The following is a 15,623-nucleotide window of genomic DNA, read 5'->3' as shown; positions in this document are numbered from 1 at the left end:
CTAGGCAGGGGAAGAAGAGAGCCCCGGGCAGAGAGCTCATACCATGGACTGAAGGGATCACTAATAGCTTGAGTCAACACTGTTTTGCCTCTTGTGAAGTGTTTATAGCTTTAAATTGTAGATCGCCTGGAGTACCTTGGCAGAGAGGTAATATGTAAGTGCAGTAAATAAACAAAGTTGTTGGGATGAATTATTCGGGAGTCTTTCCCTCTTGTTGTCTCTCCAAACTGAAGTAGAATTTGGGAGCCACCTTTCTCAGTCTGAGGGAAACTGCCGGCTTCTTAAGTGAGCTGTTATATCTGGTTTTTCTAACCCCCATCAATGTGGATGTGCCAATCCCTTCTGATTTGCGAACAGCTACCTAAGGACTGTAACTAGAACCAACACTTTCTCTCCCTTCCTCTCTCTCTATGCACCAGGATAAACTTTTTTCCCCTTTGACATCTCTGTGTTACTGGGTATAAATCCTGTTTTTCAAGTGTAAAAGAGCTCTAAGATTTAGGGATTGGATTGCGTAGTTATGGTCATTTTCGCAATTTGCAGAATATAAATCTATGATAATGAGTTGCTCAGCTGAAGTGGGACAGCTTGAGTAACTTGGCCTTGCTCGATCCCCAGCAAAGTTTTCTTAATGTGTTGAGCTCTTGACTGTTCATATTTTCCATTCATACAAAGTTGAGAATTCATGTTCCGTTAGCACTGTCTGATTCAGAGGACATCCAGACCATAGAAGGATAAGGCTGGAAGCAATCTGGAGATCATCCTGTCTACTCTCCTCTAACGTGGAATTTCTCAGGTCTTAATCTACATCTATGCCACTTTAAAAACAAAAACAAAAAACAAATCCCCCTATAAATGAACCTACACCATCCTGGTTATAAGAATATGCCAAGAGGAGGAGAACAAAGTTCATATTGCTGAAGGCGCCTGCAGAAACAGAGCTTCAGCACCAGCACTGGTAAGTCAGTCATCACATGTTGTTAGGATCGTCCATGTTTTCTGACCCAACTCCTGTTCAAAAGGAGCCTGTTATACAGCAATTAAGCACAAGAAGTTTTTCCCACTACTTGCTATGCTAAGTAAAGCTTAGGGGTAGAGAGCTGGTCTTCCAGTAGCAAGCATGGATTGTCCCCTTTGCTAAGTGGGGTTTGCCTTGGTTTATATTTGGATAGGTGACTACATGTGAACATTGCCTACTGTAAGATAATTCCCTGAGGAGATGGGCCTATATCTCAATGGTAGAGCATCTGCTTTGCATGCAGAAGGGCCCAGGTTCAATCCCACGCATCTTTAGGTAGGGCTGGGAGAGAGTGCTGCCTGAAACCTTGGAGAGCTGCTGCTAGTCAGTGCAGACAGTACTGAGCTACTGTAGATTGATCAATGGTCCTACTCAGCGGAAGGCAGCTTCCTAGGTTTCTCCAGGGCACTTTCCAGACTAGCTGTTCAAAAGCAGCAAAATGTTCCGTTCAGGCAAATCACTTTCAAAACATAAAACCTGAAGGGTGAGCAGTCTCGTGAAAACTAACAACCCCCCAAAACTACACCTTTTTTACACCAGATAAACGATGTCATAGCACTAAGTCACAGTGATTAAATTCAAAACAAGGCATCTGACATATGAACGACACCCTGGTGCTTTCGTCAGGACTGCAGTGTCATGACACAGGAATTGTGGAAGCAGGGGTGTAACTATCATAGGGCAAGGGGAGACTGTTGTCTGGGGGCCCACTCCCCCAGCCGTGCGCCTGCCCGGGCTTCCTTCAGTTGTATTCATCCTCTGAAATTGATGACCTGGAGCTACCAGAACAGCATGTCTTTCTCTAGTACTATTAAATGACTTGCATCATCCACAATTTTAAAACTTTTTAAAAAATAATTTAGGATGATATTCTATTGTGGCACATAGGTGATATGTGTGTGTGTGCGCGCGCGCTGAGCTTCAGTGAGGAGGGGGGCCCATTTTAAAATTTTGTTTCTGGGCCCACTCCAACCTTGCTATGCCCCTGTGTGGAAGCACACTTGGGGGATGTGTCATTACCCCGTTGCAGGGTCTAATCTGGAAAGTGCCAGTCTTCTGCTCCGTTTTTGCAATGTCAGTTGCACTGTCTCTCCCTCCTCACACAAGCAGACCAATCTAGTCCCTTTTTTGGTTTTTTGCCACAAGGTGGTTCATCTGCCAACAAGCCTTGAGCACCACTTATCTTCTAGAAGTAATCCTATAGCAATGAGATATCAAGCTGGCTTGGACTTGTTCAGTGCCTAGACCAGAGGATAGATCAATGGGAGCTCCACATAAATTGGACATCCTCTTTGAAACTGAGGGAGAATATCTCTTGATCCTGATTCAAATAGTTAATACCAATCGTCCCTTGTTTCCCCACCACAGTAGATGTCTCAACAGCATTTGTCTGAAGTCTTTTATTAGCATTATCGGTGCATCAGGGCAGGAACAAATCTCCCGGGGTCAGTATGAGACTGAGCAACATTTGTGCTGATCTCTGAATGAGGATGCCAAATTGGGTGCAAGGAGTCTTGTTATGGCCAATGGTCCTTCAGAGTCCCTTCTGGCTTGTGCAGGTAATCATTTCAGTGGTAGATCAGACTCTTAACCATGAAGTAAGTTGTTCATCCCATGCAAATGTCAGCTACTCTATGGCTGGATCTTATACATCATTCATTGGTGTTCCATTGACACCAATGCAATCTGTGAGCCAACATGTTTGGCATTACTGATACAATCTCAGTTTCATACCAATGAAACAATCACCTGATCCAGAGCCATTGGAAATTTTGAGAAATGGAACTCAAATCATACATGGTTAAAGGGGAAGAAGAAAGAGAGCCATGTGGCTCTGGTCTGGTCACAGTTTTGATAAGAAATCCAGTAGTGAGGGTTTACATCTACTTTCCTTCCTATTTCACATTCCCACCATCCTGTTGTTGAGCTCTCTCTCCTTGGAGTTTGTTATTATCAGCAAGCACAATGCCTACATATCAGAGTAGTGTGATGGAAGGTTATCAGGGAAAGCCTCATATTATAAGAACATAAGGACTGTCCTGCTGGATCAGGCACAAGGCTCATCTAGTCCAGCATCCTGTTTCACACAGTGGCCCCCCACATGCCTCTGGGGAGCCCACAGGCAAGAGGTATGTGCATCCCCTCTCACCTGCTGTTGCTCCCCTGCAACTGGTATTGAGAGGCATCGTGCCTCTGAGGCTGGAGATGGCCCACAGCCACCATACTAGTAGCCATTGATAGAACTGTCCACTATGAATCTGCCTCTTTTAAAGCCATTCAAGCTGGTGGCCATCACCACAACCCATGACAAAGAATGTGCAGTGTGAAAAAGTACTTCTTGTTGTTGGTCCTAAATTTCCCGACCTTCAGTTTCATGGGGTGACCCCTGGTTCTAGTGTTGTGAGAGAGGGAGAAAAATTTCTCTCTGTCCACCCTCTCCAGTCCATGCATAATTTTATACACCTCAATCATGTCTCCCTTAGACACCTCTTTTCCAAGGTAAAGAGCACCAGATGCTGTAGCCTAGCCTCATAAGGAAGGTGCTCCAGCCCCCTGATCATTTTGGTTGCCTTCTTCTGCACCTTTCCCAGTTCTACAATATCCTTCTTAAGTTACAGTGACCAAATCTTTACGCAGTACTCTAGATGTGGCCACACCATAGATTTGGATAAGGGCATTATAGTATTAGCATTTTTATTTTCAGTCCCCTTCCTAATGATTCCTAGCATGGAATTAGCATTTTTCACAGCTGCCATGCACTGAGACGACACTTTCAATGAGTTATCCACCACGACCCCAAGATCTCTCTCTTGGTCAGTCACTGACAGCTCAGACCCCTTCATTGTATATGTGAAGTTGGTGTTTTCTGCTCCAATGTGCTTCACTTTATACTTGCCAACATTGAACTGCATTTGCCATTTTGTCGCCCACTCCTCCAGTTTTGCGAGATCTTTTTGAAGTTCCTCACAATCTGTTGTGGAGTTCACTACCCGACATAGTTTAGTGTCATCTGCAAATTTACTTCGCTGCTCACCCCAACTTCTAGATCTTTTATTAACAAGTTAAAGAGCACTGCTCCCAGTACCGATCTCTGGAGGACCCCACTTCCTACCTATCTCCATTGTGAATACTGTCCATTTAGTCCTACACTCTGCGGCTATTCCCACGATCAGGCAAAATTGGGTTAGGAAAGCCTAGCCCAATTTTCCCTGATCGTGGGAGCTTCTGGGCTTGCAGGCGAGCCCAGTGGCTCTCAGGCGGTTAACCCGCCTAAGTACTCCTCCCCTAAAACTGGGTTTGTGGAACGAGCACTCTGCAAACCCAGTTTTCAAAATCGTGAGTAGCCACGGTGCAGCTCCGCACCATGGCTACTCATGAGGAGACCCCCAGAGTGGAGGCGAAAAGCCGCCTCCTGGCTCCGGGGGTCTTGCCAGCATGCCCTGTGTGTTCGCGCAGGGCATGCTGGAGCTTCCGGGGGCCAATCAGCCCTCGCTCTTCCCAGCCCCCGCCAGCTCTGTCATGGAGCCGGCAATTGTGTAGGTGGCCGATCCGGCCCCCCAGGGCTCCAGCCCTGCTCATGTGCAAGGAGAGCGGGCTTAGCCCTCTCTCCCCACGCACTCTCCAAAACCGGGTTCCACTGATTGTGAGACCCGGTTCTCTGTTTCCTGTCCTTCAACCAGTTACCAATCCACACATGAACCTGTCCCCTTATTCCATGTCTGCTAAGTTTACTCAAGAGCCTTTGGTGGAGAACTTTATCAAAAGCTTTTTGGAAGTCCAAGTATACTATGTCAACTGGATCACCTTTATCCACATATCTGTTAACAATCTCAAAGAACACCAAAAGGTTAGTGAGGCAAGACTTACCCTTGCAGAAGCCATGCTGGTTCTCCTTCAACAAGGTCTTTTCTACTGTATGCTTTATAATTTCATCCTTTAGTATGCTTTCCATCAATTTACCCAGCACTGAAGTTAAGCTGACCAGCCTGTAATTTCCCGAATCCCCCCGGATCCCTTTTTGAAAATTGAAGTCACATTGGCTACTTTCCAATCCTCTGGTACAGAGCCTGATTGTAGGAACAAGTTAAATATTTTTGCTAGGAGACTGGCAATTTCCTTCAGAACTCTTGGGTGGATGCTATCTGGCCCTGGAAATTTGTTAATTTTTAATTTTTCAAGACAGTTTAGAACATCTTCCCTTGTCACCTCAAATTCGCCCAGTCCCTAAGCCGCTAAACCTGAAAAGCTCAATTCTGGAGTGGGTATATGGTCAGTATCCTCTGCCATGAAGACAGATGCAAAGAACTCATTCAGCTTCTCTGCAATCTCCTTATCCTCCTTAATAATCCCTTTCGCACCCACATCATCTAAGGGCCCAACTGCCTCCCTGGCAGGTTTTCTTCTTCATATATATTTAAAGAAGTTTTTGTTATTCCGCTTGATGCTTATAGCTATATGCTCCTCAAACTCTCTCTTTGCATCCCTTATTGTATCCTTGCATTTCTTTTGCCGGAGTTTATGTTCCTTCCTGTTCTCTTCATTTGGGCAGGACTTCCATTTTCTGAAGGAAGTCTTCTTCTCTTTTATGGCTGACCCTACTTGTTAGCCACGCTTCCTCCTTCTTGGTATACATTCCAACTATGCTTCTAGTACTGTGGTTTAAAATAAGCTCCACACTTTCTGGAGTGATTTGACCCTCCTAACTTTCTGTTTCAACTTCCTTCTTACCAGTCCCCTAATTTTTGAGAAGTTTCCTCTTCTGAAGTCCAACACATCTGTTTTGGACATCTGTGTTGGACTTCCTTGACAATTCTCCACTTGCATATTTGCTGAATTGGATCACACTATAGTCTCTGCTACCCAATGGTTCTGCAACTCAAACATCTTGCACCAGGTCCTGGGCACCATACAGGATTAAATCCAAAGTCACCATCTGTCGGGTCCCCCAGGTGTCATTTTAAAAGCTGCTCTGTGATCTTGATTTTATGCACTGGCAGTCTGGTTCCATCTTGGTTCAAGTGGAATCCATTCCTTTTGTACAGGCTTCGTTTTCTCCCAAATGTATCCCAGTGCCTTATGAATCTAAACCCCTCCTCCCAGCACCACCATCTCAGATCCGCCTGTCTTGCTGTCCCTGAGCATGGAACAGGTAGCATTTCAGAGAACGTTACCCTCGGGGTCCTGGACTTCAATTATTATGTTATTATGGTTCAGGAAAGACAAAAATCTTACTGTTATTTCAGGAAAAAGGGAAAAGAGAACCTCCTATAAGGAGGATAGGATGTGTTTTTAATGGGGCTGATATTTGTTGATTAATCTATTAAGATTTTGTCAATTAATTAACAGTGGGACCAATTTTAATTGATGGGGTTTAGAATTAAAGGTAAAATGTGCCATCGAGTTCATGTCGACTCCTGGCGACCACAGAGCCCTGTGGTTGTCTTTCATAGAATACAGGAGGGGTTTGCCATTGCCATCTCCTGTGCATTGTGAGATGATGCCTTTTAGCATCTTCCTATAGTCACTGCTGCCCTATATAGGTGTTTCCTGTAGTCTGGGAAACATATCAGCGGGGATTCAAATCAGCAACCTCTGGCTTGCTTGTCAAGTCATTTCCCCACTGCGCCATTAGGTGGCTTGATTTTGAATTAAAGAAAAGTAAGGTTGTGCTGTCGAGTTGGTGTTGACTCCTGCTGACCACAGAGCCATGTAGTTTTCTTTGGTAGAATACAGGAGGGGTTTACATTGCCATCTCCCTCACAGTATGAGATGATGCCTTTCAGCATCTTCCTATATCGCTGCTGCCCGATTTAGGTGTTTCCCATAGTCTGTGAAACATACCAGTGGAGATTCAAACCAGCAACCTCTTGCTCCCTAGGCAAGTCACTTCTCTGCTGCGCCATTAGAATTAGACACATTTATTTAAGGCTATTTTGATTCTGTAATAGGGAAAGAAAGAGGAAAACATATGCAAGTTGTACTTTTATTCTAACAAGAACCAAGTCAGTTTTGTTTATTGAATTATATATTATCTCACACTTTCATCAATATCTCAAAAGCATTGCGGCAAATGCAATTAATGTCATATATTTAATTAACTGAACATTTGAAAGGCAATAATTAATCAGCTCAGTTCTTTAATTGGTTGGCAGCCCTGGCTTTTAAAGAACTAGAGAGCACTGAAGTTTTAGAATCTGAATAATAATTGTGACACAAATAGTAATTAAAATAGTAATTGAGTCAACCTTGAGCCCCTGGTGGCGCAGTGGTAGAACTGTTGCCCTGTAACCAGAAGGTTACAAGTTCGATCCTGACCAGGGGCTCAAGGTTGACTCAGCCTTCCATCCTTCCGAGGTCGGTAAAATGAGTACCCAGAATGTTGGGGGCAATATGCTAAATCATTGTAAACCGCTTAGAGAGCTTCCAGCTATAAAGCAGTATATAAATGTAAGTGCTATTGCTATTGCTAATTAAAAAGCCTACTCACACTTACCTTTCCCCTAATATAAGGGAATTGCACTGTTCTTTTCCTGTACTGTCTCCCATAATACTACACTAGAAATCTAGAGCCTGCATAGCATAGTGGTTAGAGTGTTGGACTAGGACTGGGAAGACCTGAGTTTGAATCCCCATTCAACCATGAAACTTACTGGGTGACTCTGGGCCAGTCATGTATCTCTCAGCCTAACCTACCTCACTGGGTTATTGTGAGGATAAACATAACCATGTACACCACTGAGCTCCTTGGAGGGAAAAGTAGCATATAAATGTTAAAACAAACAAATAAATAATTGTGCACTGCATCCATTCAGGCGTTAGATTCATAGCAAGATACAGTTAATTAGATACATTTCCAGGTAAATAAACGACTGGGAGATAATAAATATATCCCAGTCAAAATGTCAAATAAATGACAGGGAGATCCCTCCCTGGTATCACCAAGATAGGGCTGAGAGAGACTCCTGCCTGTAACCTTGGAGAAGTCACGGCCAGTCTGCGTAGATAATACTAAGCTAGATGGATCAGTGGTCTGACTCAGAATAAGGCAGCTTCCTATGTTCCTATGACTGAAAAAACAACCTAAAATAATTTTGTTAAACGACTTTCATTACATCAGCAATACAGAGTGGTTACATTTCAAAACAGACACTGGCAGCCAAGACGATAGTTCTAAGAATTTTAAGAATGGAGAGAATTCTCAGGAAGGTGATTATCTGTCATATTAAAATTTCAAAGTATTAAAAAGAATAAATAAAAGCATAGGGAAAAGTGTAGGTTATCTTCTGGGGATATACACATTGCAGAAACCAACACCCCATGCCTTTAACTTTGAGAATAATATACTAACATTTACCTGTGCTTTCAATTATTTGTCAAATTTTTCTTGTACTCGGGATACGGAGTGGAGAGCTGGTCTTGTGGTAGCAAGTATGACTTGTCCCCATAGCTAAGCAGGGTCTACCCTGGTTGCATCTGAATGGGAGACTTGATGTGTGAGCACTATGAGATATTCCCCACATGAGATGGAGCCGTTCTGGGAAGAGCAGAAGGTTTCAGGTTCCCTCTTTGGCTTCTCCAAGATAGGGCTGAGGGAGATTCCTGCCTGCAACCTTGGAAAAGCCGCTGCGTCTGTGAAGACAATACTGAGCTAGATAGACCAATGGTCTGACTCAGTATATGGCAGTTTCCTATGTTCCCTATGTTCCTATACTACTTTCCTGATCATTTTCTCCATACACAGCATTTTTAGAACTGCCAGCTTTGGCAGTCTGTGTCTGTCTTGAACTCTAACAAGTCTGTGTTACACCAGAGCCCATGTCGTGGATAGCATGCTGGACTTAAATCAGGCAGACTTGAGTTTGAACCACTACTCTACTAACCGGGTGATCTAAAAAATGGAATGGAGCATTATCCATTCAGATTTCTCGATAGGATTATAAAGGCTAAGATGAATAATTAAAGTGCATCAAACAAAACCTTAGCTACTTTATTAGGTAAGTAATTTATAAAGTATACAATGTGGAATGCAAGCTTTCAAGTGACACAGAACTTTTCAGGCTGGAAGTTAAAAGGGGGGTGGAGTGGGGGGGGAGAGATTTTCCTGGCATAGGGTTAAGCTCCAAAGCACTAACTGAAACAATTCAGGAGATGATGATCTACAGTACAGTGTGCTGCTGAGAGAGCTAATAAAACCAACAGGGTCACATTCCTTTCATAGATCTCAAGATAAGGATCAGCCATCAGGGCAGACTCTGTCGCCGACCCCTAGACTGCAATGCTTCTGAAATGAATCCAGAAAAAAAGAGAGGTTGCCTGGTCTATTCCTCAAAGTGCCATCTTGGGGCATGGATTTCTTGTTGGGTGAGTAACAGATGAATGGTTTCTCTGTATACATTTTCTTTCTGGAATAGAACAGAAAGGACTTTCTCCACGGTACCTGAGGAGAGCTGGTCTTGTGGTTGCAAGCATGACTTGTCCCCTTAGCTAAGCAGAGTCTGTCCTGGTTGTATATGAATGGGAGACTAGAAGTGTGAGCACTGTAAGATATTTCCCTCAGGGGATGGATCCGCTCTGGGATGTGCAGAAAGTTCCAAGTTCCCTCCTTGGCATCTCCAAGATAGGGCTGAGAGAGATTCCTGCCTGCAACCTTGGAGAAGCTGCTGCCAGTCTGTGAAGACAATATACTGAGCTAGATAGACCAATGGTCTGACTCTGTATATGGCAACTTCCTATGTTCCTATGTAACCTTGAAAACTATTGTTTTGTAATAGAGGAAAGTATTCTACAGATGATGAGAAAGCCTCATCACCAGGGATGCAGCTCGGTAATTTTGGGCCCTGGACCTAGTGAGCTTAAGTGGGGTGGTGGTGTCCCTTCAAAATTATCATCCTCTCCATATATCCTCTCCACAAACCCACAGGTCTGGGCCAGATTACATTTGGAGTGTGGGGGGGAAGACCACACATACCCCAAAGGATCTATACAGCTTCTTGAACATTCACTACAAACCTACAGATCAGGGTGCATTTGTCAAAAAGGAAAAGGGAAAAGGAAAGACTATGCAAGCCCCAGTGGATTCACACAATTTCTCACTCATTCACAAGCTAGGGTATAACATGTGTCCCTTGCTTCACAGTTCAAACACAAAACCAAGGGACACACAGTGCATTTGCAAGGAAAATAAATTAGAACCACAAAACATGCCCCTTGTTTCACAATTCTTATGCAGACCTTTTGGATCATATTTGAGTGCATTTGTTTTTTTTTTAAGTTTGTTTATTCAGATATAACAGTTAGTTCCTCTTCCACTAGGTGTGAAGTGCTCTGTGGATAGAGATAATTCCTCCTGGTGGGTTTACTGAACGTGGAATGATGGTCCAAAAGGGGACTTCAGTTCCAGAAGTTGCTGTAATTTTATGCCATGAAACCAGCCACATATAGGATGTTTCTGAAGTATTTTTAAAAATCATTAAAAATAAATGCATTGACTGATCTGCTTCAAATCAATATACAGAGTTCTCCTAACCTGTCCTACATTTGTGCCAAATTCTAGACCAAGCCATTTCAAAATAGAAAAGGCCCTGTTTTCCCTTGGGGAGTTGTTTCTGAACAAACTCTTAGTTAAATCTACATAGGATTTCTTTGTGTCTGTTAGGGAAGCAGCTATTAAACACAGCCCTCCCTCATCACGGTCCAGAGCATCTCATCCTCAGACATACACTGCCTCTGGACATGGAAAGACCAATCAGCAATCATGATCAATATCTATTGATAGAGCTTTCTTCCATTAATTTGTCAAAACCTCATCATATCATATATATATTCATAATGAACCCAAGTGACTGAGTGCCTATCAGTTTGGAAGTGAAACAGGACCATCCACAAATAAGGTACTGGTTTCTGTGCATTCATAGGATTCTCTAAGTACATGCATGCAGAAGTTATACATGCTGTATTTCTAAATGAAATGAAATCAAAACAAAAAACAAAACAATGTAAATCCCCAAAATGGCCCTGTGAGTTTCCAGGACCTTACAGAATATGGAGGGCACAGAGATAAGAAAACACTAAAGGAAATTTGTGGGTTCACATTGAACACCAAAGGCAGGCACCTTTAGGGGGCATGTTTCTGCCTAGTCATAGCTATGGTAAAATCCAGGAATCGTGGCCAACTCTTACTTCTGTCCAGGGGAGAAAAAGTGGGAGGGCCCTAAAAAAAAAACACCCCAGAAGCTGGACAATGTGAATCTAGCAATCATATAGGAACATAGGAAACTGCCATATACGGAGTCAGACCATTGGTCTATCTAGCTCCGTATTGTCTTCACAGACTGGCAGTGGCTTCTCCAAGGTTGCAGGCAGGAATCTCTCTCAGCCCTATCTTGGAGAAGCCAGGGAGGGAACTTGAAACCTTCTGCTCTTCCCAGAGTGGCTTCATCCCCTGAGGGGAATATCTTGCAGTGCTCACACATCAAGTCTCCCATTCAGATGCAACCAGGGCAGACCCTGCTTAGCCAAGGAAACAAGTCCTGCTTGCTACCACAAGACCAGCTCTCCTCTCGTCTGTGACTGAGGGCTCCTGAGCCATGGGTGATTATCAGAAATGTCTGGTCCATCCTTTTAATAACCACTGAAGCCATGGCTTGCCAACATTTCTCTTTCACACTTTAGAATCCAGAGGAAATAGCTGTGGTATGCAAGGACAAGGCAGTGGAGTTGAACCAAAAATATTAACAGTTTAATGAGACACATATTATGCACACAGAGAGGCAAGTGCAGACTGCTTTTCAGTGCTCTTGCTGCTGGCTGTTTGTTAGCCCCGCCTCTATTCCTGGACTGGAATACAAGTTACTAAAGCCGCATTCAAAAGCTAGCCTGGATCAAGGAATTGATTGACCAAAAACCACTATACACACTTATTAAATGTACAGGTACCCTGCCATATATTTTGCCTCTAGTCACTTTACCTTGACAACAGGTTTGTGAGGTAGCTTTGGTTGAGAAGAAATTACACCCAAGCCATCTAGTGAGCTGTTTCCTGACTGAGCATAGACTTCATTCTTTTAGTTCCAGTTTATATAATCATTAGAATCATGTGGTAAAGGCTTTCCTGAATTATTCCACTTTAGGCGGATAATGGGGTTGCATATTTGAATGTTCCCCTAGCGTTTTTGTTTTTTTAAACCTTCTTGTATGTAGACATCTAGCATGTCATGAGTGTTGGAAAGTTAAAGGACTTTGCGCTGTCTCTTTGCCTCAGACAGTGGAGGACAGACTAGTAAGTCAGAGGGCTAGAGGGTCAAGATATTTGTCATCCCTTCTCCACTGCTCTGATGCTATCCCTTTGAAATGTAGATTGCTAATCTCAGGGATTCAACTTCCTCCTTCTCCTTCTCTCTCTTCTCTACCTGCCCGCCTACCTTGCAACATGGCAAGTCTCTCTCCCTGCACCAAATGTGCAGAGAGGATGCAGAATCCATCTGCATCTAGCTAGATAGATAGATTAGAGATCCTAAATCCTCACTTTCCTATCTAGAATGGAGTTCCTTAATAAATGCCTTTTATATTAACTTGAAACTATGAATTGGCTCCAAGTTACTTTACTCTCAGCAAACACGCATGCCTAACTAATCTACTGCTGTGTTGTGCCTCTGTGCACTCTGCTATATTGAGAAAGGGATTCTCTCACCACAGAGAATTTCCAACAATGAGAAGGCTTCAACCAAGCCTAACATGCTGTTTTTCTATATACAGCACACACACCCACATCACCACCACCACCACCACCACCACCACCACCGAGGAGCATTCAAACACCCCTCCCCCTCCACTTCTCCAAATGAAGTGATACATGCTAGGAAAATCTCTACGCTTTGATTCTGCTGACCATATGAACTGACCCCCATGTCCAATCTCTTCCCTATTACCACCTCATTAGATTTTTGAAGCAAGCAATAAAGTTTAGAAGTACAGTGCAGGTAAACTCAGAACAGATTCGGAAGAAAGATGCAATAAAAAGTGAACACAGACAAAAGTGAGAAGTTTCTTCTTCCACAGCATTTAGCTTGTGTGACCCATTTTGCCTGAGCCTGTCATTTATTAATTCCTTCATGCTTTAAAGCTAAATTTTCTCATAGGGCAAAGGATTGCACCTGTTTTCAGGACTAGGCACAAGATGAAGAAAATCATCTCCTTTCTTGCCTTTCTTAGAGGCTCTGAAGTATTTAAGGGCAGCAGCCAGGAAAACTCCCGAGCTATGCAGAACCGGTAGGAAAACACAGGATAGTGCCACAGCTGTTCAACGTCTGCAAAGGTGCTGATCTTCTAATCCCATCTCTTATTTTTTTTATTATGGACTTTGTCACCACTAAGGATATTAGAAGAATGTGTGTTAAGATATTAATTACACTCAGCCTTTAGAAGATTGTGCTTACACCTGTGTGAAATAAACTGTGTAAACTTCTAGTCCCAGCAAGAGGCTTTCAAATTCAGGGTGGTTTTTTTTGTCTCCGCTTGCCCACCTTTTCCTCTTTAAAGCAAAATTGTGGTGAGGCCAAATGCACTTTTTTTTAGAAATAGTGGGAAAGTTTCCAGATGTTTTCTCCTTTACCAAATCACAGTCATTTACATCTGCAGCAACTTGAATTGTGCATGCCATTCTGTATTGGGTCAAAGTGCAGGTTCAACTCTATTTCCTATCAGACATGCTATTACCCCTGGACTTCCAGGCTGAAGCCCAGGACTTCCATACCCCCTGGAGACCCCCAAATCCCCTTAAGTCTGCCCAGTTGGTGTGGTCCCTGTGCCCCCAGCCCGTGCTGTGTTGGCCTGCCAAGCATGACAGTGACCTGCACCGGAGAGTTCTCCACACAGCAGGCTTTACCACAAGTTTTCTGCGAGGCTTTACTGCGAACTCAATGCTATCCAAAACACCCGATGCAAAAAGTAGATTTGTTTAACCCAGATATAAATCGGGTTGCTCTCTAATGAGCAGTGGAAAACCCAAATTGTGTGTGAAGTGCTCCCCAATAGCTCACAGAGACTTTGGGGTAAATCTGCTGAATATGTGAATGTGCCTGCGATGCCAGCTGCTTGTGCAAAGCGCAGGAGTCGCAGCCAGTAACAACGTTGGCAGTCCTGTATCGGGGTCGGGTAGTAAGTATCACATGGGCTGCACTCTCTCTGAAGGACTGGAGGTGGGGTTTGTGCCTGTGCCTGTGCCTTGATCTGAGGCTTCTGTTGGAGGCATCTGTGACCAGGAATGTCTTACAGCACCTTTAGCAGGTACAGCAACGGTGGCCTTTTCTAGAGAAGTCTGAGCTGGTCACAATTCTAGTCACTTCCCAGGCATTGTCCATGGGGCTGCCCTTGGAGAGTGTCCTGAAACTACAAATAGTACACAATTAGGTCATTCACACAATCAAAAACTGTGTCCTATTCGGGTTTGGAAGCTGTGTGTGCTCCAACTTTTCAGTTGTGTAGAAGCAAGGTTAGAGGAAAACCTGGGTAGAAGTAACTGTGTGGAAGCAAGGTAGGAGGAAAAGCTACTCAGGTTTCCCTCCTACCTTACTTCCACACAATCACTTCTACCCACCCAGTGTGGAAGAAATGAAATTTCGCGCTCAGATTTGAATACCTTGAGAATTATTTTTATTTCTAAGTTCAAAGAACTTTTATTCTAAGTTCAAAGAACGTCTTAGCTGAGAAGGACCAGAGAGCTTTCTTCTTGTCCCCACTGTGCATGGGGGTTGCCCGGCTAGCTAGTATTCCTCCTACCTTGCTTCCACACAATTGAAAATTGGGGCCACACAGAGCTCCCAAACCTGGGTAGAACACAGTTTTTGATGGTGTGAATGATCTCAATGTTGTAGCCAATTGTTAACCAGGACTGTGCACTGGGAGTGTATTAGCTTGACCTTGAGAGATCTACGTTGCTTACAGGCTCAATTCAAGGTGCTCGTCTTAACTTTTGAATTCCTAAAGAGTCTGGGGGCCTGAGAACCATAAGAGCCACCTAGTCCTATAAGTCCCACCCCATACATTTCAGTCATCACTGGAGGTGCTGCTTTGGGTGCTCTGGCCATCAGAGGCACCGTGGGTGTCCACTAGGAGCAGACCCTTGTCCTGCTCTAGCAGGGGGCTCCTTTATCCCCCATGCTGTACTCCTCCAAGCATCAGGTTAAGAGGTGCCCTTTTAAGTTGGCATTGTAAGAGGGATGTGCTGTATGGGAGGCAGCTGTTGTTCAAAGAAGGCTTTTTAAGCTGTCTGGCTGGGGCTTTTAATTTTGCTGTTGTGTTGCCTAATTATTGGAGGTGGGGTGTGTTCTGATTGGTTTCTGCGATTTTACTGTGTATATTTGTTGCTAGCTGCATTAGACTGGTAATCAGAAAGTCAATATATGTTTGTGAAAACATATAAATCAACAATTATATGCTATAAATTGACTCCATGACCTCCTCTGGCCTACTGCTGTTCAGAAGCTTTGCTGCTACTTTCCTGGTACCTTTTTCTTCCCTACTTTGGCCAGCCATTGGTGTGGTGTGCGGCTGAATCCCTGCCTGGCACTCTTCTTCAGGTCTGGCATTTAGGACCCATTGTGGTCTC

This window comes from Hemicordylus capensis, chromosome 4, assembly GCF_027244095.1.
Source record: "Hemicordylus capensis ecotype Gifberg chromosome 4, rHemCap1.1.pri, whole genome shotgun sequence".
Taxonomy (NCBI): Eukaryota; Metazoa; Chordata; class Lepidosauria; order Squamata; family Cordylidae; genus Hemicordylus; species Hemicordylus capensis.
This window is presented reverse-complemented; position numbering follows the sequence as displayed.